This window comes from Alnus glutinosa, chromosome 11 (assembly GCF_958979055.1).
Source record: "Alnus glutinosa chromosome 11, dhAlnGlut1.1, whole genome shotgun sequence".
Taxonomy (NCBI): domain Eukaryota; kingdom Viridiplantae; phylum Streptophyta; class Magnoliopsida; order Fagales; family Betulaceae; genus Alnus; species Alnus glutinosa.
In genome coordinates this window covers 12,479,172-12,494,562 of record NC_084896.1, presented here as the reverse complement: position 1 = coordinate 12,494,562, position 15,391 = coordinate 12,479,172, and positions in this window count along the sequence as shown.

Sequence of the window (15,391 nt, the reverse complement as noted above, 5' to 3'; positions counted from 1 at the left end):
CCAGGAATTCCACTATTCAGAAGACGAAGCTAGATACAAGATAGTAACACTCACATTAACCCGATACAGTGGTCGTACCTTGCTCTCTGACGTGTAACCCAACACGAACGCTTCCCAACCAGGTCTCCTACCTGAAAGGGTCTTTAATGGAATTCCTTACCTTAGAGCCGACCTCTAAGATAAACTTCAGTTGTAGCGCAGCACACTTGAAACGGCTTCAGAGGGATCTTGAACTTCTCTGAGCTCTTGTGGAATTCAATACCGAATTCTTGCAGTTCTCAATGCCCAGGGGCCTCTATTTATAGGCTGAGGTGCAGAATGGGTGACTGCAGTAATATGTACGGACGCCGTTCAGACAGTGAACTTAGGCCATCTGGACGAACAACTGTGCAACAGGATTTTCTGAAAATTTTGCTAAAAATCTTTCCTGTTTAAGACCTGCGTCCGGACCGTGAGACATTGACGTTCGGACGGTCGCACGTCCGCTGCAAGTAATTTCCATATAAGGCTTGGCGCGTCCGGACCAAAGGGGATGAATGTCCGGACAGCAATTCTTCAACACGCAATTTCCATATCTGCTATGCGTGCGTCTGGACCAAGAGAGGCAGACGTCCGGACGGTTGAAGTCGAATCAGCAATTTCCTTAACTGATGAGCGCGCATCCGGACCAAGGCTGTATGACGTCCGGATGGTGATATTTGAATTGCGATTCTTGCCTTAAGGAGACGAGCGTCCGGACGGGATACCACATCGTCCGGACGGTTGATCGATCTTCCCTTTTTTGGAACTTGGAAAGAATCTGAGACTGTTCGAGTACTGATATGCGTCCGAACGGGCTGCTGAGATGTCCGGACGGATGCAAGCTGGAATAGAAGCTTCTCGATACAGTGTAGGGTCCGGACGGAAAAGATATGTCGTCCAGACGGATGATGTTGGTCTGTTTGGCGTCCGGTCAGGATGAACACGTCGTCCGGACGTATGTAACAGTGGACAGGTGGGCGTCCTGACGGGATGACACGTCGTCCGGACGGCTGACAGGGAAACTGAAATCTTCTATCTTTTTCGCAGTGTAGAGTCTTCTAAAAATGCTCTGACAAGTGGAATCCCTGTTTACAGCATCTTTACACATAAGTGATTTTGTCCAAACACAGAATGAGGCCAAAATACTAACAAACTCCCCCTTTGGCCATTCTGGGACAAAAATCACTTGACCGGTTTGGAAATACATTCCCGGTCCAAAAATTAAAATTACTCCCCATTTTTGTCACAAAGGGTAAAACAGAGTAATAAAAAAACCAACTGTCATAAAAATTACTCCCCCTAACGGTCTCAGAAGGACCCGGGCAAACAGAGTAATATTAGTTTAAGTTTTTAACAAAATAACAAAAACTATCAAAATGTCTCAAAATAACAAAAAAAAAACAATAAAACAGAGGGAAATCAAACATCCTCTGGCATGTGTACAGTCTGGGCTGCAGCATCCTCATCATCACTGCTGTTGGATGATGGACTCGAAGGCACTCCTAAAGGTCCAAATGGCTCTACTCCACCCGCTTGTTGATGGACCGCACTTCGAGCTGTAAGGAGGAGATGGACTACTGCATGGTGGACATTCCTCCCTGAATGGCAGCTAAGGCCTCCATGATCTGAGAATAATTAGCCTCTAGCTCAGATGGCGGGACAGTATGAGAGGATAAAGCCATGTCTGGAAAAGCAACATGCATAGCAGCAGGCATGTCATCATCAAAATCCTCTCGTCGCAGCTGTGCATTCGACTTCATCAGTGTCTGTTTGTTGAGGGGCTGCTGGATCTTCATCCTAGGCTCTCCATTCACATTGATACCTGATTGAAGGATGATCTGAGTGATTAAGCAGCCGAAGGGGAGACCGGTATTGCTCTCATCACGAGCCTCGAGCATGACTCCCAGAATATGCTTGCAAAGACAGAAAGGCAAGCAAAGATGAACATCATAAACAAACTATGCCCTCTTCAGTATCAGATCACTGCGCCTAGCAACTGGCCAGAGATTGTGCTAAACAATTTTGGCCAACATTCGATGAGCCGGAGCTAGTGCACCAATCCTGATGTTGGGTATGACGCCCCTCACCCTGTGGAACGGCATGGAAGAACTCTAGGAGATCGTCCATAGAGGGAGGAAGCACCACCTCATTGTAAGGACTGGCAGGCATATCAAGGACTAGTACTCCGAGGAACCGACTGATTGTCTGAGGATCTACAGTGATGATGTGTCTGTCAACAGTGGACTGCAGTACCACCCCATGCTCATCATCCTGAGCCACCTCAAGGTTGGCATAGAAGAGCCTGACTAGCCTGGTGAGGACGATGCAGGCACAAGTGTAGAGGTAGCCCCAGTGATAGGTCTGGATAGTCTCATAAATGTTATCCAATGGAGGCACCATGATGTCAGCACGGACCACGTTCCGCTCAGCAAGGACATTGCGGTCCATGATCTTGGCTTGGAAGGCACTCTGCTCTTCCTCTGTCCTCTGGCGGACCCGGCGCTAAGAGCTGATGGCAGACATGATTCTGCAAAAGAACCAATAAGAATTTTGCCAAAAATAATCCAAAAAAAATATTCTTGTTAATGTAATAAAAATTTGGCAGAATAACAGCAGTAACAAAGACTTTTGTAAAAATAAAAACAGAGAATATCACAATGAAGTCCAAGGAATTTTAGCATGGCAAATATCCCAAAAACATTCCAAAAAAAATCTAACAGTTGTAAAATAAACTGAAAGAAATAAGACAAGAAAAAAAAAATACCTGGAATGAGAGTGAGAATGCACACAGAAAATGAGATCACTCTAAAAACTAAAAGAAAGTACTCACAAGGTGCCAAGGAGAAAAGTTTGTGGGTTATGAGGGGAGAAAGCGACGATCTGGGCAATTTATAGCCTCTGTGGGGTACCCGTCCGGATGGTGTTTTGATGACGTCCGGACCCGCGCTGCCTCGGAAAGGAGCAAAACGGTTATGCACGTCCGGAAGAATTAAATTACCCGTTCGGACGAGGATGACAGCTCACGTCTGGATGTGGAACAGATTTCGTCCGGACTTCAGAACGCCGTCCGTTAGGACTCGAAAACGGGAACCGTCCGAACTGCTGAACTCCACCCGTCCGGACACCAAGAGGGACCATCCGGACGCTCCACATTGAAACACCAGAAAAACTGAATAAAATTTTACAGAGATAAAATTTTCTCAAGTCAGTGTCAGAACATGCATGTATAATCAACTGATAACACAATCAGAGGGCATCTCAAAACTAAACAGAGATATAAAAGAGAGTTGATTTTAATTAACACAAGTATTTTTCCTGGTCATAGAAAATTTCAAATAGACAACTCAACTCACTCAATGCACGTGTGTGTGTGAAGACTCTTTTCCCACAAGGTATGACTTTCAATATTTTGACCAATAGCAACCAGATTTTCTTAGACATGAGAGAAAATAAATGGAAGATAAGCCAAAAGTCAAACCTTACTAGGGCCTAGCCACCCTCATCTGATACACTCCCACTGCGATGCAGCACCTAAGTGATTTACTTGTACCATGAAGGACAATGTAAATGTTTTACTTGCATGTAAAGGGCAAGGCATAACGCAAATGTAGTACATAAGCAGAGAATATATACTGTAAAGCATAGATTTCAAACGATTAACTGCTTGTTTCTTATGGTGCTGCAAACTATAGGGAGTGCCAGAATTTATAGGCTCTAGGTTCAATTAGCATGAGGTCAATTTGGTCATCTTATCAAAAACTTCTTCTCTTATCCAGAATTTCTAGAAACAAAGAGGCCAGAGAAGGAAAGATGTACCTTTAGGGGAGCCCGCACTTTTTCATCGTGTGAGGAAAAGAAGCTATCCTACTTTTTGCATAAACAGGAAAAACACTTGGCCAATATAGTCATAACCTCTCAATTATATCTAAGCAGAGTAGATTAATGCTTACAGAATTGAGATATCAGGCAAAAAGACATGCAATATCTAAAACGCCAAGAGAAAATAAATCCTGCAAATTCTCCCCATTTTTATTATTATTATTTTTTTAAAAAAAAAACAAAACAAAACAAAACAAAACAACAAGCAATATGGAAAAGACATCATATGCAAAGGCAAGATCAAACCTGTATACGCTCAATGATGCCACTACAGAAAAACAGTCGCTCGACCTGCTTTTTCTGTCTTCCCCAAAAAGTACCTGCACAGTTCTCTCAAGAAACATAAGGGGCAAACACAACTAGTTCCTAGATTGCATATAACAATATGTCAAGTAAACTGAGCAAACAAACCTAATGCCATAGGATTAGGAACTGAATCCTAGGCATGAACACCCGAAACTGCTAGGTGTGTCTGTACCCCCTCATGGGGTAGCTGTCCTTTTTGACCCAAGTCTGCCTTCCAGTGGGTGGTTGCTGGCAGGACTGCATCATCCACTCCATCATGTTCTGCATCTAGATAGGAGGCTCAGTGGAGTATTGCTCTTCTTTCATCTTCTGAGGCCTTCTAAACTACTTGGGTTTGCTTTTGTAGGTGCCACTGTGATTGGCTGGTACAAACCACTGCTGAGGCCGCTGATGCTGTGGAGCATGAGACCAAGGGGCTTGATACTGATACCTTGGTGCTTGGTGAGGTGCCTGATGCCATGGAGTCTGATGCTGAGCCGCAGTTCTAGTGCCATAATGAGCTTGTCTGGGCACTTCTTTCTTGGCTTTGGCCTTTTGTGCTTTCAGTAGGGAGCACTGAGGGCGAACATGCCCACTGAGACCGCAGTGATGGCAAATGGGAGGTCTTCTGATGGAATGAGGCTCCTGAGTGCCTGGAACATCATCGTTGACCTTTTCCTTCTTTTTATCTTTAACAGTGGGAGGAGGATCTGGGACTGTAGGTTTACAAACACAGTCTTTTAGGAAGAAGGAACATCAGAAGAGGGAGCTACATACCCAAGGCCAGTTTTGTCATTTGGGCTCTTCTGGATAGACAGCATACGAGTCAGCTTCTCATCAGTGGCTCTCTCTAGCTAGAGCTGTGTCTCTAGTAGCTTTTCCTCAAGCTCTTGTACTTTGAGCAGCAATGAACTCTTCTCGGTCTGCAAACTATTCAGATCATTAAGGTGCTACTTTCGGCCTTCCCTTAGTTTCGCATACTCTATGTAAAGTGTCTTGTAGGCCTCCTTGAGCTCTTCCTCATTATCACTATGCTCCAAGTAATACGAGTCTTCTTCTTCAACATGTGGGGCTACAAAGGCCAGAAATTTCTCAGACTCTGGAGCTTCTTCTTCTGACTCATCACTGAGAGTCACATTGTACGCTTTCCCCTTGCCCTTTCTAAGATTCCCGCAATCGGCCCGGATATGCCCAAAGCCTGAGCATTCAAAACATCGGGGTCCTCTGGGATCTTTCTTATCTTTTTCCTCAGGTTCAGCTTCTCTGGAAGATTTCTTAACTCTTTCAGAAAACTTCTTCTTGAAACAATCATCTTTCATCAGTCTTCTGAAATTTTTGGCTAACATAGCCACAGCCTTTTCTTCATCCTCAGAGTCATCTTCAGATGATGCTTCTACCTTCTTCTTGGAAGCTTTTAGAGCAATGGTCTTTATCTTCTTGACCGGGGGCAGAGATAGCTCATACGTTTGAAAAGATCCCACCAGCTCTTCAATCTTCATCTCCTCAAGATCCTTGCTTTCTTCAATGGTGGTCACCTTGATTCTGAAACGCTCAGGCAAAGATCTTAGAATCTTTCGGATGAGTTTTACATCCGAGATAGGTTTCCCAAAACTCACCATGGAGTTCCTCAGGTCACTCATTATGGAGTAAAACTCTCCAAAGGTCTCTTCTTCCAACATCTTAATTTCTTCAAATCTTGAAATCAACATTTGAAGTTTGGCAGATTTAACAAGTTTTGTGCCTTCATATGTTGTTTCCAAGATTTGCCATGCTTCTTTGGCTGATTCGCAGTTTGAAATTTTGGCGAATTCAGAAGGAGAAAGTGCTTGGCATAGAGCATGGAGCGCTTTATCATTGGCAAGTCGGCTTTTTTTAGAGGGACTGTCTCGAGTGTTGTATCCTCTGGTTTAGTCCAACCAGTTTCAACAATATTCCAACAGTCAATAGATTTTAAAAAGAATCGCATCAGAGCTTTCCAATAGCCATAGTTCGTACCATCGAAGGTAGGAACAGAATTAAGAGTTTGAGACATAGTAGCAAATAGAAGTCAAAAATAAATGACACTCAAGAATTTAATCTTCTCAGAGTGTACCAAGCTTTGATACTAATTGTAAATTGAAATTGACTTCTAAAAGAAAGTGTGTGCAACAAGTGTCAACAAAAATCAAGCACAGCGGAAAATAAAAGACACATAGTTTTTGTTGACGAAGTGGAAACTCAATTAAGAGAAAAACCACTCCGGGGCAGCCAAACCCAGGAATTCCACTATTCATAAGACGAAGCTAGGTACAAGATAGTAACACTCACATTAACCCGATGCAGTGGTCGTACCTTGCTCTATGACGTGTAACCCAACACAAATGCTTCCCAACCAGGTCTCCTACCTAAAGGGGTATTCAATGGAATTCCTTACCTTAGAGCCGACCTCTAAGATAAACTTCAGTTGTAGCACAGCACACTTGAAATGGTTTCAGAGGGATCTTGAACTTCTCTGAGCTCTTGTGGAATTCAATACCGAATTCTTGCAGTTCTCAATGCCCAGGGGCCTCTACTTATAGGCTGAGGTGCAGAATGGGCGACTGCAGTAATATGTACGGACACCATTTCTGACAGTGAACTTGGGCCGTCCGGACGGACAACTGTGCGACAGGATTTTCCAAAAATTTCACTGAAAATCTTTCATGTTTAAGACCTGCGTCCGAACGGTGAGACACTGACGTCCGGACAGTCGTACGTCCGCTGCAAGTAATTTCCATATAAGGCTTGGCTCGTCCGGACCAAAGGGGATGAACGTCCGGATGGCAATTCTTCAACACGCAATTTCCATATCTGTTATGCGTGCGTCCGGACCAAGAGAGGCAGATGTCCGGACGGTTGAAGTCAAATCAGCAATTTCCTTAACTGATGAGCGCGCGTCCAGACCAAGGCTGTATAACGTCCGGACGGTGATATTTGAATTGTGATTCTTGCCTTAAGGAGACGCGCGTCCGGACGGGATACCACATTGTCCGGACGGTTGATCGATCTTCCCTTTTTTGGAACTTGGAAAGAATCTGAGACTGTTCGAGTACTGATATGCGTCCGGACAGGCTACTGAGATGTCCGGATGGATGCAAGCTGGAACAGAAGCTTCTCGATACAATGTAGGGTCCAGACGGAAAAGATATGTCGTTCAGACGGATGATGCTGGTCTGTCTGGAGTCCGGTCGGGATGAACACGTCGTCCGGACGGATGGAACAGTGGACAGATGGGCATCCAGACGGGATGACACGTCGTCCGAACGGCTAACAGGGAAACTGAAATCTTCTATCTTTTTCGTAGTGCAGAGTCTTCTGAAAATGCTCTGACAAGTGGAATCCTTGTTTACAGCATCTTTACACATAAGTGATTTTGTCCAAACACAGAATGAGGCCAAAATACTAACAGGAAGCATTCGTGTTGGGTTACACGTTAGAGAGCAAGGTACGACCACTGCATCAGGAGTATGTGAGTGTTACTGCCTTGTATCTAGCTTTGTCTTCTGAATAGTGGATATCCTGGGTTTGGCTGCCCCGGAGTGGTTTTTCTCATCTTGAGTTTCCACTTCGTTAACAAAAATTCTTATGTTGTTTATTTTCCGCATTGTTATTTTGTGTTAACACGTTAAGCACACACTTGCCTTTTATTTTTAGAAGTCAATTTCATTTTTCACATTTTATCTCACAGTCCTGCAAAATACTAAAACACCAAAACTAACCAAGAAATCAAAAAATAACAAAGCTAAAGGTTTAACAAATGCAAATTAAGGGAGTCCAAATATACAATATTTGGCACTCATTAAATACCCTGAAACTTACATTTTGCTAGTCCCTTAGCAAAACAAGATGAAAAATAAATCAAAGCAAGAAACATAAATCCGCTTTCGTGGGAGAGATGATTGCATTTAGCGTATGCAACAAACCTTTTAAACCCCTAGGACTCCCTAGAGGACGTGTGAAGTCTAGTTATGGTTTGCTAGAAATGATACCCACAAACATTTTAAAGCATTATGTTGTTGTCAAAACAAAAACTTCCACATAAACACATGGTTCTTATATCATGATTAGGCTTAACAAGGTAAACATCACAATCACATCAGACATCACAAATCATTTAACTCATAGCTAGAGAATTGAGACAACACATGCTCCAATAAGTGCAAAGTGAGAATAGACTTAAGAGGTTTCAATTTTTCTTAAAGTTTGTGTACCCCAAAATTCATAGGAATTTTATTAAATGAAAACAACCACGACTTAAAATAAAATGTGATTTTTTATTTTTTTTTAATGTGTGTAGGCTATACAATGTTTGACTCCCATAAGCTTTGTAATTGACCTATGTAGCAAGTGTTGGGCCAGTGACTCTCAAACCAAATGGTTTTAGGTCATTAGATGTAGAAACATCCCTAAGGGCTTAATTACTCAAGTCAAAAAGGCTACAAAGCCAAACTAGACATACAATCAATCAAATTTAAATTCCACATCTTTTTACGCGAACACTCAATGTTTAGTGAGGCAAGAGGCCTGGTTACTCAATGCGAACTAAAAATTGATGAATTTTTTTTTTTTAATGTTTTTTTCTATTAAACTGCCAAGGTTTCATCAACAAATCATCCAACGAATCTTATGATACACATTCCTCACTTCAAATTTCATACCCCACAAAACCAATGCAAATGTGCTTGTGAATTTCAATTAAAACAAATGAGGTCTCTCTAATCCAGCAGATGAGTCAACAGATTCAGATTTCTAATGATATGCAGCATTCAGGATGTTAAGCAAACCAATGATATGCAAACTATAATAAGATGTAATCACGCTCAATCAACAACCTAGCAATTTTTTTTATTTTTTTTTATTTGTCACACAAAAGCAATAAAAATAACAGCCAGAAATGTCTACCCCACCCGCAAACTAAAATGACACATTGTCCCTAATGTGTCCAGAAATACAATACCGAATGGGCGATGTAAGTCGGGTGTACCATAGAAGAACTCTCCCCCAAACTTGAATGGCAGACACTGCTCCTGAAAGACAAAACAAAACAAACAAACAAACAAGATCAAGTGATAAGTAAAGGAATGAGGGTTGCCTCTCACAAGCGCTAAGTTTTCAATCTTCAGCCAGACTTCCCACAATAGATGACAATCACTCTGAGTAACCAAAATCTTCCAGTAGGGTCGTCTCAAACACTCATGCCACGCCAAGTACTCTACCATTGGATCAATGAATGGGCGTAAAAAATAAGCCTTCCTTGTGGCAGCATGCACTTCGTGGTAGTCTATCCATGCTCTCCATCTTGACTGAATACAAGTTGGCGCAAACTCGTCATCCTTGTTCTTTACTATTGTCAAACCAGCCCGCTTAGGCACATCATGAATCGGGCTCACCCACTTGCTATCATCAATAGTCCAACCATTAGCTTCCTTGTGCTCTCTTAAAACATATGGTAACTTTTCCTCTGGAGCATCAAGCAAAACCAAAGCTCTACTCACTGGTAAAACATCTTCTGGACCTAAGAACTTATACTTAAGAATGTATTGTAGAGGTGTAAGTTCCTTCTTGGGAGGCTTTGGTATTGCTGCCTCCTCATTCTCACTACTCACCAGAGGAGCAGACTCCAAAATTGCATCAGCTTTCTCAAGTAACTTGTCCAAATCTAAATCCTCTCCAAATTGAGCAAAGCATGCCACTAAGAGGTTCTCAGTGTTTGATTCATCTATGTTCTCCTCATTCTTACTGCTCACCAGACGAGCAGACTCCAAAAGGGCATCAGCTTGCTCAAGTAACTTATCTAAATTCAAATCCTCTCCAAATTGAGCAAGACATGCCTCTAGGGGGTCCTCAATGCTTGATTCATCTACAGTGTCCTCCTTGATCTCCTCAATCAAACATACACTTTCGACCTCATCATACTTTAACAGCTGATTGCTGATATCAAAGATATTCAGCTCCACTGTCATGTTGCCAAAAGAGATCTTCATTACCCCTGTCCTACAATTAATCAGGGCATTAACTGTAGCTAAGAATGGTCACCCTAGAATTACCAGTATCTGAATCCCAACATTCTGAACCGACTTTGTGTCAAGCACAACAAAATCCACGTGGAAATAAAACTTGTCCACTTTTACCAAAACATCCTCAATGATTCTCTGTGGTCTTTTCGCCGACTTGTCAGCCAATTGAATTGTCATGGATGTAGGCTTCAATTCTCTTAACCCCAATTGCAGATAAACCGAATAGGGTAAGAGATTTACACTTTCTCCAAGATCTAATAAAGCCTTCTCATGAGAGGAGAACTTGGCATAATATGGCACTTCCTGGATGGCATCCAAAAATGGGATATTGATCTGAACTTGCTTGAACACCTTTATACTTAGAGATATTGTTTAGGCAGATATTGTGAGATTAGCTAGCTTTTTTAGGGTCGTTGTGTGATTTGATCAATTTTGAAGTCTAACTTAGGAAGGAGCCCTAAGATAAATAAATGATTCCATTGAAGACCCCTTCAGATAAGAGACCTGGTTGGGAAGCGTTCACGTATAGGTACGTTAGAGTGCAAGGACAATCGCTAGGGGTGGGTAAAAACCCTTCCACCCGCCCTACCCCAGCCAGAATTTTTCAGTTTTTAAGTGTTTTTATGCGGTTACGGGTTGGGTTTTAAAAAATCCCGGGGACCCACCCCACCCCGCTGACTCTTCTAAAGACCTAAAATTCTAAAAACCCTACCCGGCTACCCCTTCATTATTTCTATTTTCTTAGCCACCTCCCTTCGTCTTCTTCATTTTTGTAGTTGCCAAGAAACCCTTGCGCCACCTGCCCTTTGTCTTCTTCCTTTTCTCCTTCACCCCCTCACCCCCTTCTGCCCTTCGTCTTCTTCCTTCCATTTCTGAGGAAGACTGGAAGACCCCCTCTTCTTTTTCCATTTTTGAGGGAGACTGGTGACCATGGTTCTTCGGCTCAAGATTCAGCTTCTAGAGCACTTCAAACCTCACCTCCTAACCACTTCATCTGCCCAATTCTTAAGGTACACCTGTGTAATCTTTTATTGGCAATATTTATGATTCCTGTAAACAAATATACATGCTATTATCTCGTTCTTGGTCTTTTATTCTGTGTTGAATAAATTCGTGATTTTGTTTCTCGTTCTTGGTCTTTGATTCTGTGTTGAATAAATTTGTGATTTTGTTTCTTGTTTCGTCTCTTCATCTTCTTCGCCCAAACTCGCCTTGCACCGCCCAACCCGCACCCCCGCCCCGCACAGATGTAACTCATCTTTTGCTGTTCACCAGTGCAATTTTTCAAAACCGCAAGGGTGCCGGGCAGGGGCAAAAAAGGAAAAAAAACCTCCCCCCCTCCTCCCCATGCTCACCCCTAACGATTGCTGCATCGGGGTATGTGAGTGTTACTGCTTTGTTCTTAGCTTTGTTTTCTAAATAGTGGATATCCTGGGTTTGGTTGCCCCATAGTGGTTTTTCTCTTAATTGAGTTTTCACTTCGTTAACAAAATATCTGTCTTCTTTAAATTCAGTATTTAGATATTTTGTTATAAATTGATCACACACACACACAGAGTAAATTAGGAGTCTTTTATTTTTCATTTATTTCTTTGAGAAATGGAATCCCTAGATCATTGTTTCCATAATCCAGGGACTGCTTGAATTAATCACTACGGAGATGCAAAGTGACTCCACCTCTCCAAATCCATCTGCGGATGCTTTCCTTGCCATTTGTTGCATGATCTCCTATTTATATCCAAAGCACTCTGTTATATTTCGTAGAGCATTATTTGATCAGCATTTTTGTTAGTATTCATGCTTTTGATATTGAAAAATGTATTAGTTTAACACTCATTAGCTAGCTAATTAGCACTAAAAGCATTTTCAAATCCAGATGATAGGTGATTGAATTAGGCCCAAAACTTAAAAAATGGCTAAAAATGTTTAAATGAAGTCCAAAAAATAGGCCAAAAAAGTCATTTTAAAAAAAATTTAAGGCTTGTTTGGTAAGTAATTGGGTTGATGAATATTTGTGTATTGTATAGTAAAAAGTGATTGATGTGATATAAAATTTGAGAATGTTTTATAGAAAAGTGAAAAAGTTTTATTTTGTAGTGGATTTTTTTATTTGAATAATAATAAAAAATTATTTATGTGATATAAAAAGTGTAAAAAAGTTAGAATGTTTTTTATTTGATATTTTTGAAAGAAGTGAAAAGAAATAGAAGGAGAATGAAAATAGTTTGCCAAACTAGCCCTTAAGTATCCAATCCAGATAACCAGGTACCACCCGGGGTAACTGGGTAACCACCGGTTAATCGGCTACTTGGTTACCGGAGTCGGTTTCTAATTCTTAATAACCGGGGACCCTAGAGCTAGTTCCTAGTTTTGGCCAATAACTAGGAACTGCCTCCTGGTTTACATTTCTAGTGCAAGAGGAAAATAATTTAAGACTTTGCATATAAAACTGTCATTACATCATATCATTGCATTATGTGCTTTTAAATAAATCAATAACCATTATATTATTGAAACAGTTGACTCAAATGTCACGTAGCTTATTAGATATAACCATTTATGTTTTTTTTGTAAAAGGCAGGGCATTACAGTAGCCGAAATGCCACCTTTGGCGTCCTCTAGGGTGGCTGTCGAGCCATCCCTTGATTTTTTATTTTTTTATTTTTTTAAAAAAAGAAAAATTAATTTTTGTTGTTTTTAATTTCTTTTTAAATTTTAATTTTTTTTTTTGTTTTAAAAAATAATAGTTTTATTAACTTTTATTTTATTTTTTAAGAGAATAAGGATATTATAGAAAAAAACTGCCTTTTTGGTACATCTTGGTAGTTTGATTGGTCACTTTAGCACATTTGTAAATTCATAGTTATTTTAAAATCAGTTGTTAGATGTTGGGTTTTTTTTTTTTTTTTCCCTGTATCTTAATAAATAGAAGTAATTAATTTGAGTGTGAGAGAAAGTGATTTTAGAATTGTAACTATTGTAGTGAAGAGGAAAATTTGGACTAGCTGAACGAAATGGCCGTTTATAATTCCATAGGTTTGTTTGGCAATATTTTGAAACTTATTTTCGTTTTTCAAACATTGAAAACTCTTTTCACTTATTTGTTGATCATATGGGTTTTTATGTGGCTTGCTCCACTTAGAGCACTCACAATGAGCTCTTTAAATTTGGTTGTTGTTGTCGTTGTTTTTTGTTTTTTGTTTTTTTTTGTTTTTCTAAATTTTTAACAAAACACATAAAAACTACTAATTAACAAACCCTCTATCAAAAGTTAAATTTAACATTTATCAAAATTTTCTCTTTAAATCTAAAGAGCGAAAAAGTGAATGTTAAAGTTTCTTTTTCTTTTTCTTTTTTTAATTTTTAATTTTTTTTGCATCGAATGCTTCAGAAGGTTTGGTTTGACTTAAATTTAATGCATTGAATGTTTTTTAGTAGTTAATTTTATCAATAAAAAATAATAATTATTTAAAAGGATAATTACCTTTCCCCTATGAACTATCAGCCATTGTCAATATGCTATCATGAACTGACACCCTCACCAGAAGAGAGCATTGAACTGCCATTTACATATCAAACCCCCGTTCTGTTAGGAAATTTTGTTAAATCGGATGGAATATTCTATTTTTAGCTGTTATATTTCGTTTAAATACATAAATACCCTTAAACAATAATTTAATAAAAAATATCGAACCTAAGAAAGGAAGAGGGGGTGGCTCCCTGTCACCCCCAAACTTAGGGGTGGCCCCACGCCACCCCTGGGTTGCATCTGGGGTGGTCGCGTGGCCACCCCATAGACTGTGGGTGGCTAGAGGGTAACTCTAGCCACTTATGGGTGGCTCACGTCCATCACCAAACTTAGGGGTGGCCTGCGAGCCACTCAAAATGCAACCAGGGGTGGTCGCACAATCACCCCATAGGCTGGGGTGGCCTTCGAGCCACCCCTAGAGGTGACTTGCGGCCACCTCTAAACTTGGGGTGGACGCACAGCCACCCAGTGCTTTCTCCGCAGGCCACCCCAGATGTAACCCGAGGGTGGCTCGCAAGCCATCCCCTCTCCCACGGTGGCAACCACCCCATTTCTTTCTTTCTTTCTTCTTTTTTTTTTCTTTTTTTTTTCTTTTCTTTTTCTATTTGTTTAATTTTGAGGGTATTATATGTAGATTTTGATTTTGATTTTAAGTTAGGATATTTGAGTCTTTTAATGATATTGACTGACAGAAGGGGGGTTTTGGTATGTAAATGGAAGTTTAATACTCTCTTTTGGTGAGGGTGTCAGTTCGAAGTGGCATATTGACAATGACTGGTAGTTCATAGAGAAAAAATGTAATTACTCGTTATTTAAAGTACATAAACATTTAGAGGGTGTGTTATTTAACAGCTTTAAAAAGTGACTAGCTAAATCAACAAAAGTAGATTATTAAAGTTAAATTTAGAGAAATTTTAAAGAGCTTATTGTGAATGCTCTCATACTCTTTTTCACAACAAACTCTAAAACTCTTTTATGTTTTTTAAAAACAAAATACTACTTAAAAATAAAACACAAGACATTTCTAAAAAAATTAAAATAAAACCGTACGCATTTTTTTTTTTTAATGCAAAGATTACCTCATTACATATAAAATTAACACACGGTTCCACATTGGGAAAATGAGGAGTTGTCAACATATAGTAGATGGTTTATAAGTCTCACATTGCTTAGTTATTAGGTGAAATTAGACTTTATAAGAGATTCTAGGGAAGCTCCAAATTGACCAGTCCTTTTGGAGTAACAACGCAGATGTAGCTAGCGCTTTTTTCTAAGTCGTTACACAATTTTATTTTATTTTATTTTTTATTTTTTTTTCTTCATAGGTTCAAATTCATTAGAGCATCTACAATGAATTCTTTAAATTTCCATCTAAAATAGCTAACAAAAGTAATTTTTTTTCCTATTTTAGCTAATGGTTTTTCAAATGCATTATTTATTTGATTATCTATTATTTCTTTATACCCATTTAAATATAAGTAATATTATATTTCACAATACAATCATACTATGCTAATGTGGCATGGGCTAATAACCATTAGATTATTATATTTCAATGTGGGTTGATTTATAGGCTACTAGATCATGTCATGTCAGCGTAGTGCGATTGTGGTATGAAAAATATAGTTTATCTGTAAATATT